General features: G+C 43.3%; 1 long non-coding RNA gene across 1 annotated transcript; it reads right to left on the reverse strand.

The window, feature by feature from the left end:
• Positions 1-11,461: 11,461 nt before the first annotated feature.
• Positions 11,462-13,883, reverse strand: LOC105034037 (uncharacterized). The gene is made up of 4 exons (XR_012135260.1): positions 13,707-13,883; positions 12,284-12,397; positions 11,672-11,941; positions 11,462-11,566 (listed from the first exon to the last, which is right to left on the reverse strand). It is a non-coding gene; the product is annotated as an uncharacterized lncRNA (long non-coding RNA).
• Between the last annotated feature and the right edge of the window lie 7,239 nt (positions 13,884-21,122).

Consider the following 21,122-nt stretch of genomic DNA (forward strand, 5'->3'; position numbering starts at 1 on the left):
GACCCAGATTGTAAATCGAGGGTCATGGCAACCGCCGCATACTCATAGAAAACTTTTTCATAAGCATGCAAGGCATTTCATCATGATATCTTACACATAAAGTTAAATAATTTTTTAATTTTTTAATAATCAGACCTTAGTTCAAATAACAAATCAAAACTCAGTGTCCAAAAGAAAAATAATTGTCTGACAAGTCAACACTTAAAATAAAAGTCTTGAATCAATTCTGAGAAAATCCTAAATCAAATGAGCTAACTCCATCTCTAATCGCTCTTCCAACCGAATTCCCGCATCATGCTAATTTTTGATCTGTAAAGAAAAATATAAAACTCATCATGGCTAAATAGCCCAGTAAGCAGTGTATACCTTTAACTGAATGAATCAAGCAATAATACTATACATATCGATTTACTGATAATAAAAAAATAATATGTAAATTCATGAAATCATAATCATACTATCAATCATATATAAAATTTCAATTCATCATAATTTCAAATTATGTTTATCATCTTAAATTCATCAATTTCTTAAGTTCTTACCAATCATGACTATGACCATATTTTTCCTGTGGCAGGGTCATAATATCGCGTATCTACTTGCGGTGGGCTGCGAATCATTTGGCAGCCAAGTCCTTTGGAACCGCTGGTCTCGCTGGCGGTTTGTCGCTGGTCTCTCTGGCGACATGTGCTGGTCTCGCTGGCGACATAAACCCTCAGGACAATCAATTGCCAACGTATATGCCCCCATTGGCGGGGTCCTTTACATAGTCAGGTTGTCAAATTCATATCATCTTCTAATTCATATATTATTTTTAAAAATAATATAAATAAATGATATTCGAGTCAAATCAATCATATCATTCTCTATGATCATACATCATCATAATAATTTTTTCAACAAATAACTTCAATCATAAATAATTTCAATAAATAACTTCAATCATAAATAATTTCAATAATTATTTTCAATAAATATTTTCAATCACAAGCATGCCATGAATTATTTAATTCAGAATTTATAATTTACCAGATAAATTCAATAAAAGTAAACACTACTTACCTCAAAAGAAAATCCGAACTAGGAATTCTAGAAATCTTGAAAATCCTTCTCCGAACCTGATACGTCAAATATCATATTTTTTGATCAAAATTTCATCGAATAAAAAAATTAAAATTTATTAAAATCTAATGTTCCCACATGGATCAACTTGACGACATCATCCAGAATTTTCGGATTGATCCATGAAAACTCTTTTATATTTTTTTAATTATTATTATTATATTTATTTATTTATTTTTTTTTTTTCTTAATTTCATAAATCCTAAAAATCTAAGAGAGAGAGCAGAGAGAGAAAGTTTCTCTCTCCCTTTCTTTTTCTCTCTTTTTTTTTAATTCCATAAATCCTAAAAATCTAAGATAGAGAGCAGAGAGAGAGTTTCTCTCTCCCTTTCTTTTTTCTCTCTCTCTTTTTTTTTTCTTTTCTCTTTTTTTTTTTTCTTCTTTTTCTTCTTTTTCTTTTCCTTTCTTTTTTCTTTTTCTTCTTTTTCTTTTCCTTTCTTTTTTTTTCTTTTTCTTCTTTTTCTTCTTTTTCTCGGCTCCTTCCTGGCCGAAACAGGGGACCGGCAGGTCCCCTCCCTTGACTGCCGTTCAGGCCACAGCCGACATGGCGGAGGCCGCGGCAGAGGGGGGCAACTCTCCCGAGTTCGGAGGCAAGGCCGGCGGTCGGTTGTGATCGCCGGCCCGGAAAACCAAAGGGAAGAAGAGACCAAACAGGGGTCTCTTCTTCGACCAAAAATCGACGACATCCGTCGCCGGCAGTCGTGCACAGAGGCACGGGAAGAAGGAGAAAGAAGAGAGGAAGAGGAGAAAAACTTACTTCGGCCTCTGGTGATCCCACCGGCGGCAATCACGGCGAGCATAAAACAAGTATCCGCGGCTCCAATCAGGGAAATCAAGGAGGAAGAGAGGGGAATAGGACCGGTGATCGGCTTCTAAGGAAGGGGAGGCCTTTTTATAGAGAACCCTAGGATTCCTGATAGTCTAGGACTCCCGATCTCTGGGGTTAATCGGAGAAGAAGACTCCTACCGGGAGTCTTCTTCCCGATTCTCCTGTTTTTTTTTTTAATGGGCTTGGATCTTTTAATTTGGGCTTGGACTATAACAGATAGTTTCTAGTATTACAATAGTATCTTATTTTTTCCCTCAGATTTGATATGACAGCTAGTGCACTTGTAATGCACCAGAGAAACTCATATTTAATTTATTCATGCACATGATTCTCTAAAATGCTTATAAGTGCTTGGGCTATTAATTCTTGACAAGAAAACGAAGCATTGCAATATCATTGCTTAAATCTTTATTCTATAGGCTCAAATTAGCAAAGTGATTGATAGTTGCAACTGCTATTTAATGTTTGCTTGGTTCTAATTCCAACCCTATTTACCTTGTTTACACACAATCCCCAAAGAGAGACAAATATCCTCCAGTGAGACGCTTTGTATATATTGTGGAAAAGGCCACCTTGAGTGCTGGATGCTGTATCTCACAACTTCTAAAGCACCATTTTTTATCTCTAAAATCTATTTAACAAACAAATATAGAGAGCTAAGTTGGACACGGATCCTCTACAATACCACACTGCACCATACAGTAATATATCCATGCACATCGTCCATCACATGATGAATGATTGCATATAATCATATGCATACATATACGATTTCGTACATCATCCATCATGTGATGGACGTGCATTGCTGTACATGATCCGCGAGCAGCCAAATTTGCTAGTTTCCACCTATTCCTTCTCTTTCCTGTTTTGACTTTTCTCCAGCCTAGCTACCGTTAATCACATCAAGAACTAGTTACAACTCGCTATCACTTTTCTTCGATTCCTGTCAAATCTCAAGACCTCAAATCCAACTGAACTTGGAGCCTTTGCCTCGCCGCTGGCGGCCTTCACCACCTGGCCTCCCTGGTCCTACCAACGATGATACCACGAGCAATAACTTGAGCTCATCATTGGACCTTGAGAATGTACTTAAAGTTAAATTAGCATGTGGATGAGATAACAAGGAGATGGGCATATATTATCTACACATATACTATATTTTAACAAAACAACAGCCTTGATTATGCATTATCTCAGCTTGAGATGTGTCTTGATCAAATACAAAATATATACCAACAGAAACATAAGTGTATATCAATGAATTGGTGGGTCTGCATCAATGCACTAAAAATATTATATATATATATATATTACTTGGACATGTACTGTATATTAGAGAACAATGATCCAAACTATGTATTACCTTAATTTGAGTTGTATATCAAGAGGACATTAGATATGTATTAATAATATAGCGAGTGTGTCTCAATATATTGTAAACTATGTATTGGTATACCTAAAGTTTTGTATTATAGACAGCAGAAAAGGAAATAAGAAGAGAGTGATGATTAGGTTTTCTGGTTAGCTGGCTGATTGGTAAAAGTGTTGCCATTGGCTCCTCCAGTTTTCTTTTTCTCTTGAGCTAATGGATGGGACTTGATTGATTTCTCTTTCTTTTTTTTTTTTAGAATAAAAGGAGATTGAGTTTAGAACCTTAGTGATCTGAATTTCATTAACAACGAAAAAATATACAAGAAGAAGGATACACGGAAGAGAGAATAAATGTTTGTTGCAGAAGAGATATTAAGGTCCCAAACCAAAAGCAGGTCCCAATCTAAAAACCACTTAACATAAGCTGGATGATCCCAAGATTGAAGGCCAAGGGAAGCCAAGAAGGGAGCTAATTAAGGTTTATTTTTTTATGGATAAATATTATGAAAAAATTGATCAATTTTTTTATTGACTAACTTATCCATTCTCATACTTTTCAAGATTAGTAAGTTACTATCCCATGGATAGTATTTATCCATGAAATAGAGAAAAATCTTACCCACCTAAGGGATGACTAAATCGTTTCCCATCAACCAAAAAAATAACCTCTTTAATTTATTCCTCATTATCCTTAACCTAATAATAATATAATATAATATATTATATATTATAATATATTATATTTTAATATAGTATATCATAATATAATATAAAATTATATTATAATGTTATAATAAATTATTATATAATATAATATACTATATTATTATAATATATTATAATAATATAATACTATAATAATAATATAATATATTGTTAATAATATATTATATTATATTAATATAAGATATTAATATAACATAATATATTATATTATAATATACTATAATATATAATAATAATATAATAATAATACTAATATAATATAATATATGGCACTATATTATTATATATAATAATATTATATAATATAAATTATATTATGTTAATATAAGATGTTAAAATAATATAATATATTATATATTATATTATTATATTAATATAAAAATATTAACATAATATAATATAATTTATTATAATAATATCATATTATATTATTTATATAATAATATTTATATAATAAAAGATATTATGAGAAATATAGATAGATCTTAACAACTCATTCAGGAAACTAATAATGCAAAAGAACATGGGCAACAAATTTTTAAATAATTTTTTATGGCATAAAAGGATATGGATATATTTTTTTTCTGTCTGGATATTATTTGAAAAATATTTATTTATTCAAAAAAAATGGGCCTTTGGAGAATGCTCCGGTTGTCAAGACACCTTGGATCCTATTCCAGAATGTAACAAGCTTGGAACCGTTTTCTTTCTGGCCAAAGCTTTTTCATCAGTTGCTAGTTGCTGGTTCATGGAGGGGAAGAGAGAGAGCAAAGATCAATTTGAAAGAGAGAGAGAAAGAAAAGGAAAAAAGAAGTCAGCATTGAGGTGGGCATTGAAAGGCAGTAGACGTGAGAGAGGTAGAGAGCACGAGGGAGAGACTTTGAAAGGAGGGATCCCACTGATGCCCCTTTTCTTGTTCACCTATTTCTTTATTTTTTTTATTTTTTCTTCTCATTCAGTCTCCATTAGAGAGGCTTTTTCTTTTTTGGTAGAACCATTAGAGAGACTTCATTAGATAAAATTTAACTTATATACACGTTGGGATTCTTGCAAGGGGTAGATGGCAACGAGTTCTTCCTAGATCATATCCTGTCATGACCTCAATAAACGATTTTTGTCCACTAGAACATAAAAAGAACCATAGAAGTGGATTATCATGCTCGTACTATGTGTAAATATTATTAGATTCAACAATTAGGAAGTAGTTTTCCCAATCTTTGTTCCTCCACATGGCAGCACACCAATGAAAATAAGCAGAGATGCCAATCTTAAAAAGAATATAAGCAGAAGCAAATTCCAGAATGTACATAAGAGAATCTAGAACTCAAGTTGGTCAGCTATGTTACCAAGGAAAAGAGACAACGATTAACCTCTGTAATCTCTTCTTGCTCCTGGAAAAAGCAGTTTTTCATGTGCTGTATATATATATATCATAAGAGAAAGGGATCCCATGGTGATAACCCTTTGTCCATTTGAATTTAGAACCACTCTACAGCACCATCTAATTAAAGGCTATGTTCACATTCATGCAATGGAATATTTGCACCGGACATAAGCAACATGAACTCGCAGCCTCATCAATCTAAGCGCATATATGTAAATATGCTTAACAGCAAAAATATCCTCCAGCCATTTGCAGCACACTAACCCAATTAATGGTATGTAGGAGAACACAAGAAGCTTCAGGATCGTATTACAATGATAGCCACCTTGGAAGCAGGTACATGATGACCTGCATAACACCAAATGGATATATTTTTGGAAAGATTCTCAATCACCTCGATTTGTTTGGCATTAGAATCTTCATAGAAAGTTTACAAATAGATATATTTTTGGAAAGATTCTCGATCACCTTGATTTGTTTGGCATTAAAATCTTCATAGAAAGTTTACAAATAGATATATTTTTGGAAAGATTATGGATCACCTCAATTTGTTTGGCATTAGAATCTTCCATAGAAAGTTTACAAACGGTCGAACTTTTCATTTGACCAAAAAAAAAAAAAAAAAAACAGTTATTTTATCGGATTCCATAGTGATGTTTTCAATGTTTTTTCTTTTCTTTTCTTTTTTTTTTTTTTTTTGGTTGGTGAGCTTGATACTCCAAATTCTTATACAATATGATCATGTTGATCTTCTGGAGGCAGCACTAAACTTGGGAAAATTCCGAAAATCAATTATTAACTTTAAATTTGTCCTAGACTTTACTGCCATCTCTGAATTTTGAACTATGGACAAAGCCACGGCCTAGAAAAAGTTAACCCGCCATGATCTCCTAAATATTTCTTTTAGGCCTTAAACAATCTCATGACACTCCTTCCTAAGAACCAAATTGCTGCATAAGATCCTTTTGAAAAAATCATCACTACATATGATTTGGTCTTCACACCTTCATTTCTCCAACCGCAATCATCAAAATTTTTAAGAGCTCCTGAATCAGATCTAGAAATGCCCATTGAACACCAAATAATCCAATCCTGTGCACCAAACATCCATGGGATGCATTAATCATACATATAATGAGTACATAGACATAGGTAGGAAAACAGGATACAAATCCATCAGCGACTCCTTGATTTCATGCCACCTAGCTGATCAGATGAGATCAAACATCTTTCTTTTTCTAGTTAAAGAATCAGGTACTATTGTCATCCATGAAGTTGTATAAGGTATGAAGTAGAGTTCACTGACCCTACATATCCGAACTCAGGTACCCTCCTCTGGGCAGCTCATGACAATCTGCAATCACCGTGCCCCTCTATACTGCCATCTTAAGCAATAGGCACTCATCTTTTACTACTTCAACATGTCCTAAGTCAGGTGCCCTCCTTTGAGTAGTTTAAGAGAATCTGCAATTGTTTTATCCCTGTAAATTGCCATCTGCAGTAACAACCAATCCTACTACTTTTTTCCTATGCAAAACTGTTGCATATTTATCAAAGACACACTGAGCCAACTACTTGGTAATGTTTATTCATGATTTTTTTCATCAATAAAGTGGGAAAATTGTGTAACAATTTTCTGATGAAGCATCCGTATTGTATGTGTATACATAAGCAAAAGGGGATCAAGTTTAATTCAGATAATTCCTCATTATTTTCTGAAAGTATGTCAAATATACCACACACAACCACCAAATAGTTTGTGCATTTTATGATATTCATTTTATATTTTGTAGAAAAACTACTTCTCCTTTCCTGTTTTGTTATGACAGCTTACTTCATTCGCCTCCCTTTGTCATTTTATCAAATAGTTAGAGGAAAAATTTTATCAAATAGGAAGAGGAAAAAATTTTATAGCGTTTAAGGGGAGTGTGAGAACAATGTAAATAAGAGGGCAATGATGTTAACATATGATCAACTCCCAATCTTTAAAAAAGACCTGTCTAACATCTTACCTGGACATGTACAAGGTTCGAAATCCATCATTTTTGATCAAACAATACAGATCCTTGCCTTTTCCAAATGTTAGTCCCTTTCAAAAAACCTCAGAGCCCTGTTTATTTTCAGGATTTACACAGTGACAAAATATGGTTTCTTCCAGGTTATTCTGCCTTGTGGGCGCATTTTTTCCCAGAAGCAAATGGGGTGTGTGTAAAATACACTGCAATCTTTCCTACCTAACCAGGATTAACCAGGATAAAGCTACACTATCAGAAAGGTAGGATAACTTTTTTTCCAGGTTATAGTGGATTAACTAAGTCTATTCCAGGCTAACTCGTTTAATCCAGGTCATCAATTTGCAGCCAAACAGGATCTAAGGATGCGCAACACTTCGAGACTAACTTTTTCCACTAAAATGAATCCTATAGCCTTTTGAGTTTCATATCAAGATGCATCTCTCAATTGTTGGGCACCTGAACTGTTCAATGCGCATCAAAATGACCAGCCCCTCGTATCTACTTGGTAAGATGAGAAAGCTCTTTTGTCAACTTCATATGTTTCTGTACCCCTGACATTTTTAAACTTGTCAAAAACCAACAGCACAATCTTTATAGATGATTGTAAAATCCCATGAGTGCATCATGTGATCATTAATCACATAATTGAAAGTTACAAAAATCCTTGGATCAAAAAAAGCATCCTTCAGTTTTAGAATGATGGAGCCCAAGCTGAGCCAGTCTTCAAGGCTAATCTAAAATTGTCTATCTACTAAAATAGAGGCTCTCCTTGTCAAATCTCTCTATTCACCATGTGGACACCCATATTAATAACATTGTTGATAGAGCTATTTATTTTGAATAATAGCGGACTCCTATTTGCTATGGTTCTTTATCAAAATATAACAATAGAATATCATTAATAAGATGCGTATTAACTTATTAAACCTATCAAATAAAGAACTTTTAATTAGTACTACTAAATTAATACAGAAATTAATTATAACCATATTTGCTTGATGTATGTTGATATTAGTGAAAAATAACTTTCATAAGTACAGTACACAGCTCATATCCCACGCAGGTCATTAAATTTATACTAATGTTTATAGCATATTTATGATCATAAGCTTACTTAAAAAGTAAAAGTACAATCACTGATGACCCTGATACATTGCATTTAAATATCCCCTACACAAAATACTTTTCTATTTCTTAGTGGATTGGATCCTGTTCTTGTTATTTTATAATAATATATTATTTTACTATATTGATATATACTATTAAAATATTGTATAAGAAAAAAAAAATACCATAACATTAATATCAAAAATTCATTTTTAAAAAATAATTAAGCTCTCACATTTATGTATTTTATTCTATTTCTATTCCCTATTTTATTATATCATACCATATTATATTTCAAGAATAGATAAAAAATGCAAAAAAACTGCATCTCGCACACTTGGGCTATATGCTAGTTCAATTCCTAAATTGCTTTCCTCCCTTCTGCTTGCATGGGGACATGCTGTTGGCACCTTTGGCATCAGTTCTCACAAAAACATAACCGATCTTCTAATGCTAAAATGCATTGAAGCATATCACCTCCACTATGAGCATGTAGACAAGGATACCTCAAATTTTCTCGCTATCTATATGGATGTAAGTATAAGTTGCCCACTGGCTTGTTTGGATTTTCCTATTGGATTGGGCTGAAAATCCTGTAAGATATATGGATTGGGCATGTATGACCAGCAAAATCACAGACTACAGGCTAGGCTAGGCAAAATATCCACAAATAGCTTTGGAATAGGCTGGCCGAATCCTAGAGGGACAACAAAAAAAAAAAATTGATCTCAGCAAGTCTTTTTCTTTTTCTCTCCCCATGGGATTTGGACCTGCCCCTCCAAAACTATTTCTGTGTATCTTATGAATATAGACACTAGCCCAACATGTAACCTATGACTATACTGGTTGTGTTGACCCAATCCACAAATCTTACAGAATTTTCAGCCTAATCCCGCAGGAAAATCAAAACAGGCCTTAAGGATTTTTTTTCTTTGTTCACTGATGAATATGTTGATCCACCTTTGCTATCTGATGACTCAGCAAAGTAAATGTGCATCTAGATGGAAATGAAAAAAATATAGCACATGAGCTAAGATGATTATGGAAGCAGCGGTCACATAATACACATAGAAGAAGAGGGTGGCAACACTGTGTGCCAAAGAAATTAAATAATAAGTATAAAAACTGCAGCATCATGTCTATTATATGCAACTAAAATGGCTGTATTGTGTGAAGCCTTTCTTTATCTGTAAATATATATTTTTCTTAGAGACACACTTCCTCTAGTCTCCGACTCTTCAGGGCTTGAGAGAGAGAGAGAGAATGGTAAACTTATTAAAGTGTAAAACCACCTGTCAGTGTGTATATTCTGCCTCCCAGCAAGTGCAGTAGACTAATCAATACTAAATCATCAGTGAGAACTAACATTTGTTAACACATCTAACATGACTTTATCAATTCTCTTCTTAAGACACATACTAATGTTATTACATGTATTAACTGTCATAAATATGATGCTTGCTCTGTTGTGACATATTTCTTGTAGACCCATGTGTCAGCTGCAAATTATCATCAACAATCAACTATCTTATTAGGTTCAGAGTGAAGCCCTTCAATATTCAAACTTTTTAAAATCAGCTTTCTCAAGTGAGGATCATTACAAAGCCACCTTTCACAATGCATAAAACCCCAAACCATATCATGTTGTGTATTAAATCTTTATCATGGTGGTTACTCACTGCTTACAATGTAGAGTAAATGAAAAGAAGATCTAACGAGAGGATCATGATGGAAGAATGAAAATTCTTGAATAATAGGATCGAGTCAAAAGGTGACATAAGATTTGGTGAGTCTTACATGGTGTTTCCATTCTAGCAATTACCCACTGCGACAAAACATAAGCAAGTTGTTTACAAGAAGACATCCTTAAATTTTAACAACAATGTTTTCAAATATGCTTTAGAAAGGTAAGTTCGAGGAATCATGGTCACACAATTCTTCCAACTATATACAACCAACAGTCTACCTGCATAACCCCTGCCAACCCCCCCTACATGTAACTTCAACTCTACAAAGTCCAACAACCTATGATAGAAAAGTAAGTTGAAGATCCTCTTGCTCTCTTTTCACAAAAAAAGATTTTCTTGTTTACCTAGTTTATTCAGCAGAAAGCAGAAACTAAAAACATTAAACAAATACCATGAGTTCAGCTGGGCAGTTATATTTGCCATTCAACTCCAACAAAATGCTCACCTGATGGTCCCTTTCGATGCCCCCTTTGCCTCATAAGCTTGAACCTTTCCAGCACACACTACCATTCACCAATCTAGGGCCGAACCAAGCCAATATATTTCGACAGTCAACCTGCACAGCTACTGTAATCCCCTCTTGCACACCCATGCATGCATGCATGCTCGCAGGCAAATGCAGGAAAAAGAAAAAAAATTAGGATAAGAGAAATAAAAAAAAGCAAAAAGAAAACCTTCTACCTAAAGTTTAAGATCCCCCAACCATGAGAGGTCTTTCTCTTTTACCCAATACCCCTTCCATGAAAAGCCTAATCTGATTGCCCTATAAAGAAATTGGCCACTATGTTGTTGTAGGAACTAGCTGGACCAAATCTAGCGTTGGAAGAACTTAAACTAGAACCCCATAAGCACATTAAGCAAGCCTAACAACACTTAAGCCTTTTACAGACCAAAATGCAAAACAATATCGTCGAAAACTAACACGTTTAGTCCCATTAATCATTATTCCAAGGACCATGATCATGAGAAAGAACCCTCAGCTCATATGAAGAAATGGGTTCATATCATTCATCTTGCATTGCATTCAATGATCACAAGATCAACAACCTCGAAAGTCAGGCAAGACCAAAACTACTCTTCACAGAAATTTTGGAGAAAACAGGAACAATTCATCAAACAGAGACCTCCAGCAACTTTTACAAAATTAAGTATAGAATTCCTTGGCAAAAGCTTTCAGCGAATCAGCACAACGTTCATAAAGGCTGTCATTGTGCATGCTGAAATACAGGCAGTCCCTCCTTGCATCTAAATTGACATCTTGCTTCAAGATTCACCATACAACATACGGAGTAAAACTTAGAGAATTTCAAAGCTACAAAATAAAATGCGAAAAATAGAAAACTCGCAAAAGATGTATTACTCTTACGGAAGGCGTCCTTTCTCAAGGATGGAGAGTGAGGACTCAGCAGCATCAACGAGATCCACAGTGTTGTGGAGGGATCGCTCCTCGGATCCAAACAAGAATATGGTGCGAACCTCTGCCTTCTTGGCAAGGCAGTGGAAGATCAGGGGAGTTGAGGCTTCTTACAATTTGAAGGTACAATGACAACACTTTTCCTCGGTTCCTTGCTAAATCCTCAGCAGTCGCCCATATCACTCCCTTCGCCATTGCTGAACATGCAGCAACATGAAGTCTCTGGAATCAAGAAGCATAATTACGTTAGTACTGAGAAGAAGCAGAAGAGGTAAGTTTTGGAATCAATCGCAAATTGTTATCCAAAAAAGAATTCTAAATGGTCAGCCTATGGGATTTTAGGTAAGTCTTGTGAGCAGGGTAGGAGAATATAAGACATTATTACATGACAAAGTAATTGAACAAGAGGAGAAGATCATGGGGGCCACATTAGAAAGGACATGGGCAAATTAATTCTAGACAATCCCTATCTCCTTTTATCTCGGAGGCATTGGGCCCCAAATCCACGGTCAGGATATAATTATTCTAGTTCTATTCTTAAGAAAGGGATAAGAAAGGGCTCACCTTTGTCGAGAGCACGGTTGCGGGAGGAGCAGGAGGAAAACAGGAGGGAGGTCGAACTCGAGAGATGGAGAAAGGGCAAAGAGAGACAGAAGCAGGCCGAGTGGAGGAACAGATTCAGGCCCACCCGTGCAAACTGGACCATGTGAGAAAGTTTAGATAATTATGCCTAATTCGAACTTGCTTCTATCTGAGAATTAGATCCTAATCCAAACCATTAACTATTAAGGTTGGATGGAGTGAAATCACTGTTTTGTTCCATCCAGTTTGATCTATTTCAGCTTAATCAAATCAGGTGACCATGCCGAGAGACACATATGTGCAGCCCAATTCAACGAGATGAAAGCCCCAACTCAAATTAACCATAACCTAGATCTTGATTTGAGATTTATAACAAAGATATGTAAGATTTTTTCGATAATAAGTTTATGATGTTGGGATATACCGACCGACCCTACTGCCGACTCACCAGTGTCGACCCGTCCTCAACACCGACTCTACTACGGGTCCGACCGACTTCATCCGACCGACGGTGGGCAACACCGACAGTGACTACCGATCGTGTCCGACCGGGGTGGATCGGTCTAAGGGCCAACATCGCCTCTGATCACCTGAGAGCCGATCCCCCGTGACCGACTTCCTATCAGGTGGGACACCGCCGACTAACCATCGGTTTGGATACCTGACGTCCCACCTCTACAGGTCCTTCTAGACGCCGAATGAGCGGCATGGGCTATAGTCCTATCAAGCAAACGCCGTACGAACGTCAGGGGGCATTGTCCTGCCGGAAAATCTGGGGCGCTGTCCTGCCAAGGACGCAAATTAATTCCTAGGATCTGTCAGCTCGTCAACGACGTGACAACCTCCGATGATTTGACAACTCTCCAGTTATCTACATCACCAACGGCGAGGCCATACCACTTCCCACTATAAATCGGAAAAGGCAACAGTGCTAAAGAGGTCCCTTCGAAAACTCTCAAGCTCTCCCCCCCTCTCTCTCTCTCTCGTTGAGCTCCTTGTTTCCTTTTCGCTGTTGCCTAGTCTCCTCTCTGACTTGACCGTCGAAGGGTCCCCGCCGGAGCCGCCTCCGGTCAGTGCGGACTTTCTTTTGCAGGCGCTCGTTCCCGGCGACCAGGCGACGAGGGGATTGACCACAACAGATTGGCGCGCCAGGAAGGGGTAACTACCGTAAACACACGATCGACAGCATCAGGGATTATAGCCCCCACGGAATTCGAGATGACAAAGACAAGAGCTCAGCTATCGAGGGTCACTGGATCGGTGAGGCGCTCTTTCCGCTCTCCTCCACCCTCTATGGCGGAACCCAGCTCTCCGCATCCCGCAGTGACCACGGAGGCACAGATCGCGGTAATCGTGCGGCAGATGACCGTGCTGACAGACGCGGTCAAAAGCCTTCAACAGCAACCGGTCCGGCAGCCGCCTTCACCGGCCGAGCAACCGACGGCGCGCCCGATGCCCTCCAGGAGCAACCGCGGACGTCTGCACCGATCTCCGTCGCCCCCTCCGGAGCACCTATCTCAGCGCTCCCACCGAGAGGAGGAGGGGCGCCCGCGGCGTGACATCCGTCGGTCTCGACAGCCATCTCCTTCCCAGCTGGAGCGAGCGAGGAAGGAGAAGCGGCCGCGAACACCGTCTGCTTTCCTCTCGGATTCGTCGGGAGACTCCACCCCCGGGGTCTCTCAGCACCGACGGATCGATGACTACGAACGCAGGTTCGAGGAAATCGATCGTCGGCTTGCCCAGTTGCAGGTGGACGGCAGAAGTCCTCGAACGACGTTGACTTCCAGACCGCCCAACCTCTCTCCCGACTCATCCTCGACGAACCGATCCCCAATCGGTTCAAGATGCCATATGTGGAGCCTTACGACGGCTCCACCGACCCAATCGACCACCTGGAGAGCTACAAAGCTCTCATGACGATCCAAGGGGCAACCGACGCTCTCCTTTGCATCGACTTTCCCGCCATGCTCCGCAAAACTGCCAGGGCCTGGTACTCTGATCTTCGATCGGAAAGTATCCACTCCTTCGGACAGCTCGAGCATTCCTTCGTGGCCCACTTCAACACCAGCCGGAAGCCACTGCGAACATCGGACAGCCTTTTCACCCTCAAATAAGGAGAAAATGAGACGCTCCGACACTTCATGGCGCGATTCAACGCGGCCACACTTGAGGTTCGGGACCTCAATGAAGACATGGCCATCTGGCCATGAAGCGCGGGTTGAGGGCATCCCGATTCACCTACTCCCTGGACAAAATCCTCCCCCGAACGGACGCTGAATTGCTGGAGCGCGCATACAAGTACATGCGCGCGGATGAAGGAGCTTCCGACCGGCATCTGGCCGAGCCCAAGGGCCGAAGGAGAAGCGGAGGAAGGGTCGAGACCCTGCTGTGCCTAGCAGGCCCCCGACCGACAGTCGGGTCTCACCCCCACGACGGAACCAGAGGTCACCCCGACGGTGGAGCCCAAGGCCGACACACCCCAGGTACGACTCCTACACTCCTCTCTCCGCTCCTCGTGCGCATATTTTGATGGAGATCGAGGGCGAAGAGTACCTGCGATGGCCTCCGCCTCTGAAGGCAAAGGGCCTCGATCGGCGGAAGTACTACCGATTCCACCGGGGCCATGGCCACAATACCGAGTAATGTATCCAGTTTAAGGATGAAATTGAGGCCCTCATATGTCGGGGATACCTCGGCAAGTTCTGGAGGAATCCGCCGACCCGGTCCGTCGCCGATCAACGACCCCAGCCGACTGAAGAAGCGACGAATAACCGACCTACGGTCGGGGTCATCAATATGATTTCAAATGATTGGGCCCGAGGACGTCTGCTGGAGGGGAGCCGACGAAGAAGCCATGCCCGGACGATGTAATTACTTTTACAGAAGAAGATGTTCGGGGCATCCAAACTCCCCATGATGACGCTGTTGTTGTCTCGGCAACAATAGCAAATTATGATGTAAAAAGAATCTTTGTAGATAATGGAAGTTCAACGAACGTTCTGTTTTACTCGACCTTCTCTCGGATGCGACTGTCGACCGACCGACTCAAGAGAGTCTCTACACCCCTGATAGGTTTCACTGGAGATGCTGTCGTGATGGAAGGAGAAGTCACTCTGTCCGTGACGGTTGGCACCAAACCACGACAAAGCACAGTCCATTTGACTTTTGCGATCGTCCAAGTGTCTTCAACTTACAACACCATACTTGGAAGACCCGGACTAAACGCCCTCAGGGCGATAGTTTCGACGTATCACCTCTGGTTCGATTTCCGACCAAAAATGGAGTCGGAGAGATGTGCGGAGACCAACAGCTCGCTCGTCGATACTTTCAGATCTCCGTTCAAAGCGAGGAGTCGAAGGGCTCCCTGACGATCGACAAGCTAGACCAACGGGAGGAGGAAGAATGAGGAAAACGGCCGAACAGCTCATCCCCATCTCAATAGCGGAGAATCCCGACCGAACGGTATGGGTCAGGTCTCAACTACCCGACCCAGAACGACGATGGTTGGCGGAGCTGCTGAAGGCCAATGCTGACATATTCGCTTGGTCGACAGCGGATATGTTGGGCATTCCCCTAGAGACGATGACACACCGACTCAACATCGATCCAGCAATGAGGCCGGTAAGGCAGAAGAAAAGGTCTTTTGCTCCAGAAAGACAGAAGGCCATTGACGAGGAGGTGGACAAGCTACTCGAGGCAGGCTTCATCAGAAAAACTACATATCTCGATTGGCTTGCCAATATTGTCATGGTGAAGAAAGCCAACGGAAAGTGGAGGATTTGCATCGACTACACTGACTTGAATCGGGCCTGTCCGAAGGACAGCTTTCCACTTCCAAAGGTCGACCAGTTGGTGGATGCGACGTCCGAATTTCGACTGCTCAGCTTCATGGACGCCTTCGTCGGGTACAACCAGATCCGGATGGTGCCCGAAGACGAGGAGCACACTGACTTCGTGACCCCCAAGGGCCTCTACTGCTACAGAGTAATGCCTTTCGAACTGAAGAATGCTGGCGCCACCTACCAACGACTTGTCAACAAGGTCTTTAAAGACCAGATCGGGCGCAACATGGAAGTATATGTCGACGACATGCTGGTGAAGAGTGCGTAAATTTTGGATCATGTCCGAGATCTCGAAGAAACCTTCCGCACTCTACGACGACACCGGATGAAGCTGAACCCGACTAAGTGCGCCTTCGGAGTGACCTCGGAGAAGTTCCTCGGATTCTTCATCTCGCAACGGGGAATCGAGGCCAACCCGAGAAGATCAAGGCCATCATCAATATGCGACATCCGGACACCAAGAAGGAGGTGCAGCAACTCAACGGAAGGATCATCGTGCTCAGCCGATTCATTTCTCGATCGGCTGAGAGATGCCTCCCGTTCTTCAAAACCCTGCGACAAGCCAAGCATTTCTCTTGGCCGGACGAGTGCCGACAGGCCTTCGAGGAACTGAAGAAATACCTGGCTTCTCCGCCACTCCTTGTAAGATCGGAGGTCGGGGAGATCCTGTACCTTTACCTGGCTATCTCCCCGGAGGCAGTTAGTTCGGTGCTCGTCCGAGAGAATGAGAACCGAGTTCACCAATCGATATATTATGTCAGCAAAGTGCTTCACGAAGCTGAGGCTCGTACTTGAAGGCAGAGAAAATAATTTTCGCTCTGGTCATTTCAGTATAGCGGCTCCGTCCGTACTTCCAGGCACATGCTATCGTGGTCCTCACCGACCAACCCCTGAGAGCAATCCTGCACCGCCCTGACACATCGGGACGGCTGGCGAAATGGGCTGTGAGATTGAGCGAATATGACATCCAATACCGGCCACGGCCTGCTCTCAAAGTCCAGGTTCTGGCCGACTTTGTCGCCGAATGCCCGACGACCGACCGACCGTCGGAAAAAGGGGGCCCCGAGAAGGCCGGGATCTCCGAATGTGACCCCGATTCAACCTGGGTGTTGCACATTGACGAAGCCTCCAACGCTCGAGGGAGTGGGGCCAGTTTTCTGCTCACCAACTCGGAGGGAGTGGTTACCGAACATGCCCTCCGATTCGACTTTAAGGCCTCCAACAATCAGGCCGAATATGAGGCGCTCGTCGAGGGCTTGAGGTTAGCATTGGAGCTTGGGGTCGACCGACTCAAAGTCTTCTCCGACTCTCAACTGATCGTTGGGCAAATCAAAGGCGAGTTCGAGGCACGGGATCGACCATGGCCAAATACCACCAAAAAGTAAAAGATCTCGTGGCACCCTTCAAGTACTTCGAGATCTTCCACATCTCTAGGGCAGAAAATGCTCGGGCCGACGCACTCTCCAGGCTCGCGACATCTGACTACGGCACCTTGGGCCGGATGTTCGTGGAAAGTCTTGAACGATCGAGCGTCAACAAGGTCGAAGAGGTGCTGCAATTTGCGGTGGAGCCGAGCTGGATGGACCCGATCGCTCAGTACCTGACCACGGATCTACCCTCGAAGACCCCGCGGAAGCCAAACGACTCCGATGGGTGGCTTCCCAATATGTGATGATCGACGGCCGATTGTATAAAAGGTCATTCTCCCTTCCCTTGTTGAAGTGTCTGGGGTCGACCGACGCAGACTACGCTCTCAGAGAAGTATATGAAGGAATCTACGGCGATCACTTGGGGGGCAAGTCCTTGGCTTACAAAGTCCTGCGACAAGGCTACTACTGGCCCACTATGAAGAAGGACGCAGCTGAGTTGGTTCGGAGGTGCGAACCGTGCCAAAAGTATGCCAACATACAACACCGACCCGCCGGCTAGCTTGCTCCGGTCGTCGCCCCGTGGCCCTTCGTCCAGTGGGGAATCGACATACTCAGACCCTTTCCTCCGGCATCCGGACAACGAAAGTTTATTGTCGTCGCGATCGACTACTTCACTAAGTGGGTGGAAGCCGAACTCTTAGCGTAAATCACTGAGTGGAAGATGGAGGACTTCATGCAGAAGTCTATCATTTTCAGGTTCGGACTGCCAAACACCATCATTACCGACAACGGGCGACAGTTCGACAATCAGGACTTTCGAGACTTCAGTGCAAGGTTTCAAATCACGCACCGACTAACCTCGGTCGGACATCCACAGTCCAACGATGAGGTCGAGGTGACCAACCGAACCATACTGCATGGGCTCAAAACCCGACTAAATGAAGCCAAAGGCCTCTGGGTCGAGGAGCTGAACTCCATCCTGTGGGCATACCGGACGACACATCGGGTCCCGACCGGGGAATCACCTTTCAGCTTGGCCTATGGAACGAAAGCCATGATTTCGCTGGAGATCGGGCTGCCATCAACTAGGGTTGAGCAGTATCGTGAGCCGGACAACTCCGAGTGTCGGAGGGCCGACTTGGACCTCTTACCCGAGCTCCGATGCGAGGCACAACTTCGTATGGCTTCCTACCAACAAAAGGTGGCCCGATATTACAACGCCAGGGTGAAGCCGAAGCTCTTCCGACCTGGAGACCTGGTCTTGAGAAAGGCGGAGGTCTCGAAACCCCTAGATCGGGAAAAGTTATCCCCAAACTGGGAGGGACCCTACAAGGTAGCCGACACCTACGGACCGAGAGCTTACCGACTGGAGACCCTAGAAGGGACGGCCATCCCACGGACTTGGAACGCCGACAATCTGAGATTGTACTATCAGTAAACTCTGTATCTCTCCATTTGAAGTACGAACTCAGTTTTAAACTTCGGAGTCTAGAATTTCGACTCTTCGACTGTTGTTCGGCGCTCGCCAAGGGATGCGAGTCCCCGACGTCCCAACTCGGACTTGACGATCCACTACGAACCGACGGATCGACCGCCAACGATGCATCGGATGCTTAAAGGACCGACGCATCTGCGACGATGGGAGTTACACTCCTTCTGCATCTAAAAATCTCGGCCAAAACGATCAAACAGAACGATCGCCGACTTGCCGACCCGGCTCCGGCCGAGAAAGGCAAAGCGCCAACACAACCGACATCGCGTTCGCGACTTACCGACCAGGTCACGACCGATCGAAGGGTATTCGGCTTACCATCGTTTATCACACAGCGCGACGTAAGCACCCGACCTAAGTCTGGGTAGTGGAAACTCGACTTACCATCGCTTTCTCGACCAAACACGTCGACGCCGTACGACGATGTATCAGATGCCATCCGACTGATCATGTCGGACGACACTCGGGTCATCAGGGTGCGCCCAAAGGTCGGTCGACCTTCGTCCCCGGGAACGACCTTCGACACCGCTAGCGCGCCCGACTCAACGCACTCGTGCCTGAAAGTCGGTCGACCCCCGACTCATGCCAGGATGACGTACGTTCGACTCTGGCCTACGATTTACGACTTAGCGACAGACGTTCGGCTCAGGCCTTAGGACGGGCGGTTAGTGGTCGGAGTTCATCTTGCCTACCCTATGGCGTGCTACCGGCTATCTCGACTAACAACTTGGGATGTCGTTAAGTGTCCTAATGTGGTACGTCGGGACTGCGACTCTCCGACCCTATGACTCCATGACTCTAAGTCGCAACACATCCTGACAGGCAAGAGAGAGAAGTTGAAAATGAAATTAAAAATTTTTAAGTACATTCAGGTCTACAGAATTGGGCCGAAGCCCGATTACAAGTGCGCAAAGAAAAAACAAAAGAAGATAAGGCCGCGATCATCCTTCGGAGTCAATCTCTTCGATCGAGGAAAGCTCGGGGATGACCGATGTATCCACCATGATCGGCACTGGGTCGACGGTCGGTGCTGGATCGAAGGTCGGCGCTGGGTCGGCGGTCGGTGCTGGATCGAAGGTCGGCGTTGGATCGGAAGCCGGCACTGAATCGAGGATCGGAGCCGGGTCAGGAGTCAAGACCGTCTCTCCTTCGGCGATCTGCTCTGGGACGGTCTCTTCCACCGCAGTGGCGTCTCCCGACGACGGGTCGACCACCACTTCCGTAGCTTGGTCCTTGGCTCCTGGTGGAATGATACCACTGAGGTCCAGCTCCGGGTACAAGGCCTGGACTGCATCCCGACCGTCTTCGTACCCCACCCGATACGATGCAAAGTCGGTTTCCAGCAGTTCCTCCCGATATCTGTCGGAGCCACGAAGTCGTCCACCGCCCGACTCAGTGACTCCTTCGCCGACCTCACCTCTGTTTCCACCCGATCGAAGGAGTCCTTCGCCGACTCCGCCTCTGCCTTCGCTATGTCGGCATCGGCTTGGGCGATTGACAAGTCCTCCTTGGCCTTGGCGAGATTCTCCAGGCTGACCCGGAGCTGCTCGCGTTCGGCCTCGAGCTCGGTGGTGATGCCATCCCGTTCGCGCCGCAGTCGGTGTGTGGTCCGACCCTTGCGCTTGGCTTCCTTTCGGGCCAACTTAAGTTCGGACCCGAGACGAGAAATCTCTTCTTCCAGCCTCGCCTCCCGGTCGGTCGACTGCTTCAGATGTTCGACCAGCACCGCCTTGTCAGCTTCGGCGGTCGTCGCCCTATCCTTCCAGGCCGCCCGGATGTCCCCGAACCTCCGATACCCGGCCTCCAGTCCGGACATAGTATAAATCAGCTGCAAACGTGGACTAACCGTCAGGAAGGCGAAATAATGAAGACAGTAAGAAGGAAAGGGACGGAGCGAAACTTACCCCGACCATGGTCGGATAAAATGAAGACAACATCTCGGTCACCTGTCGAGCCTTCAGAACCTCCACGTCGGCTGGGAGGAGGATCCCCTAACATAGCCTCCTGGCCAAGTTGTGGTCGGCCAGGGCTGACGCTCCTTCGGGGGCCCGAGCGCCAGGTGACGCGGTGCGACTTCCCGACCTTGGGTCATCAGCGGGGGCCATCGGGGCTTTCCC

The sequence above is a fragment of the Elaeis guineensis genome, chromosome 11 (assembly GCF_000442705.2).
Source record: "Elaeis guineensis isolate ETL-2024a chromosome 11, EG11, whole genome shotgun sequence".
NCBI lineage: Eukaryota > Viridiplantae > Streptophyta > Magnoliopsida > Arecales > Arecaceae > Elaeis > Elaeis guineensis.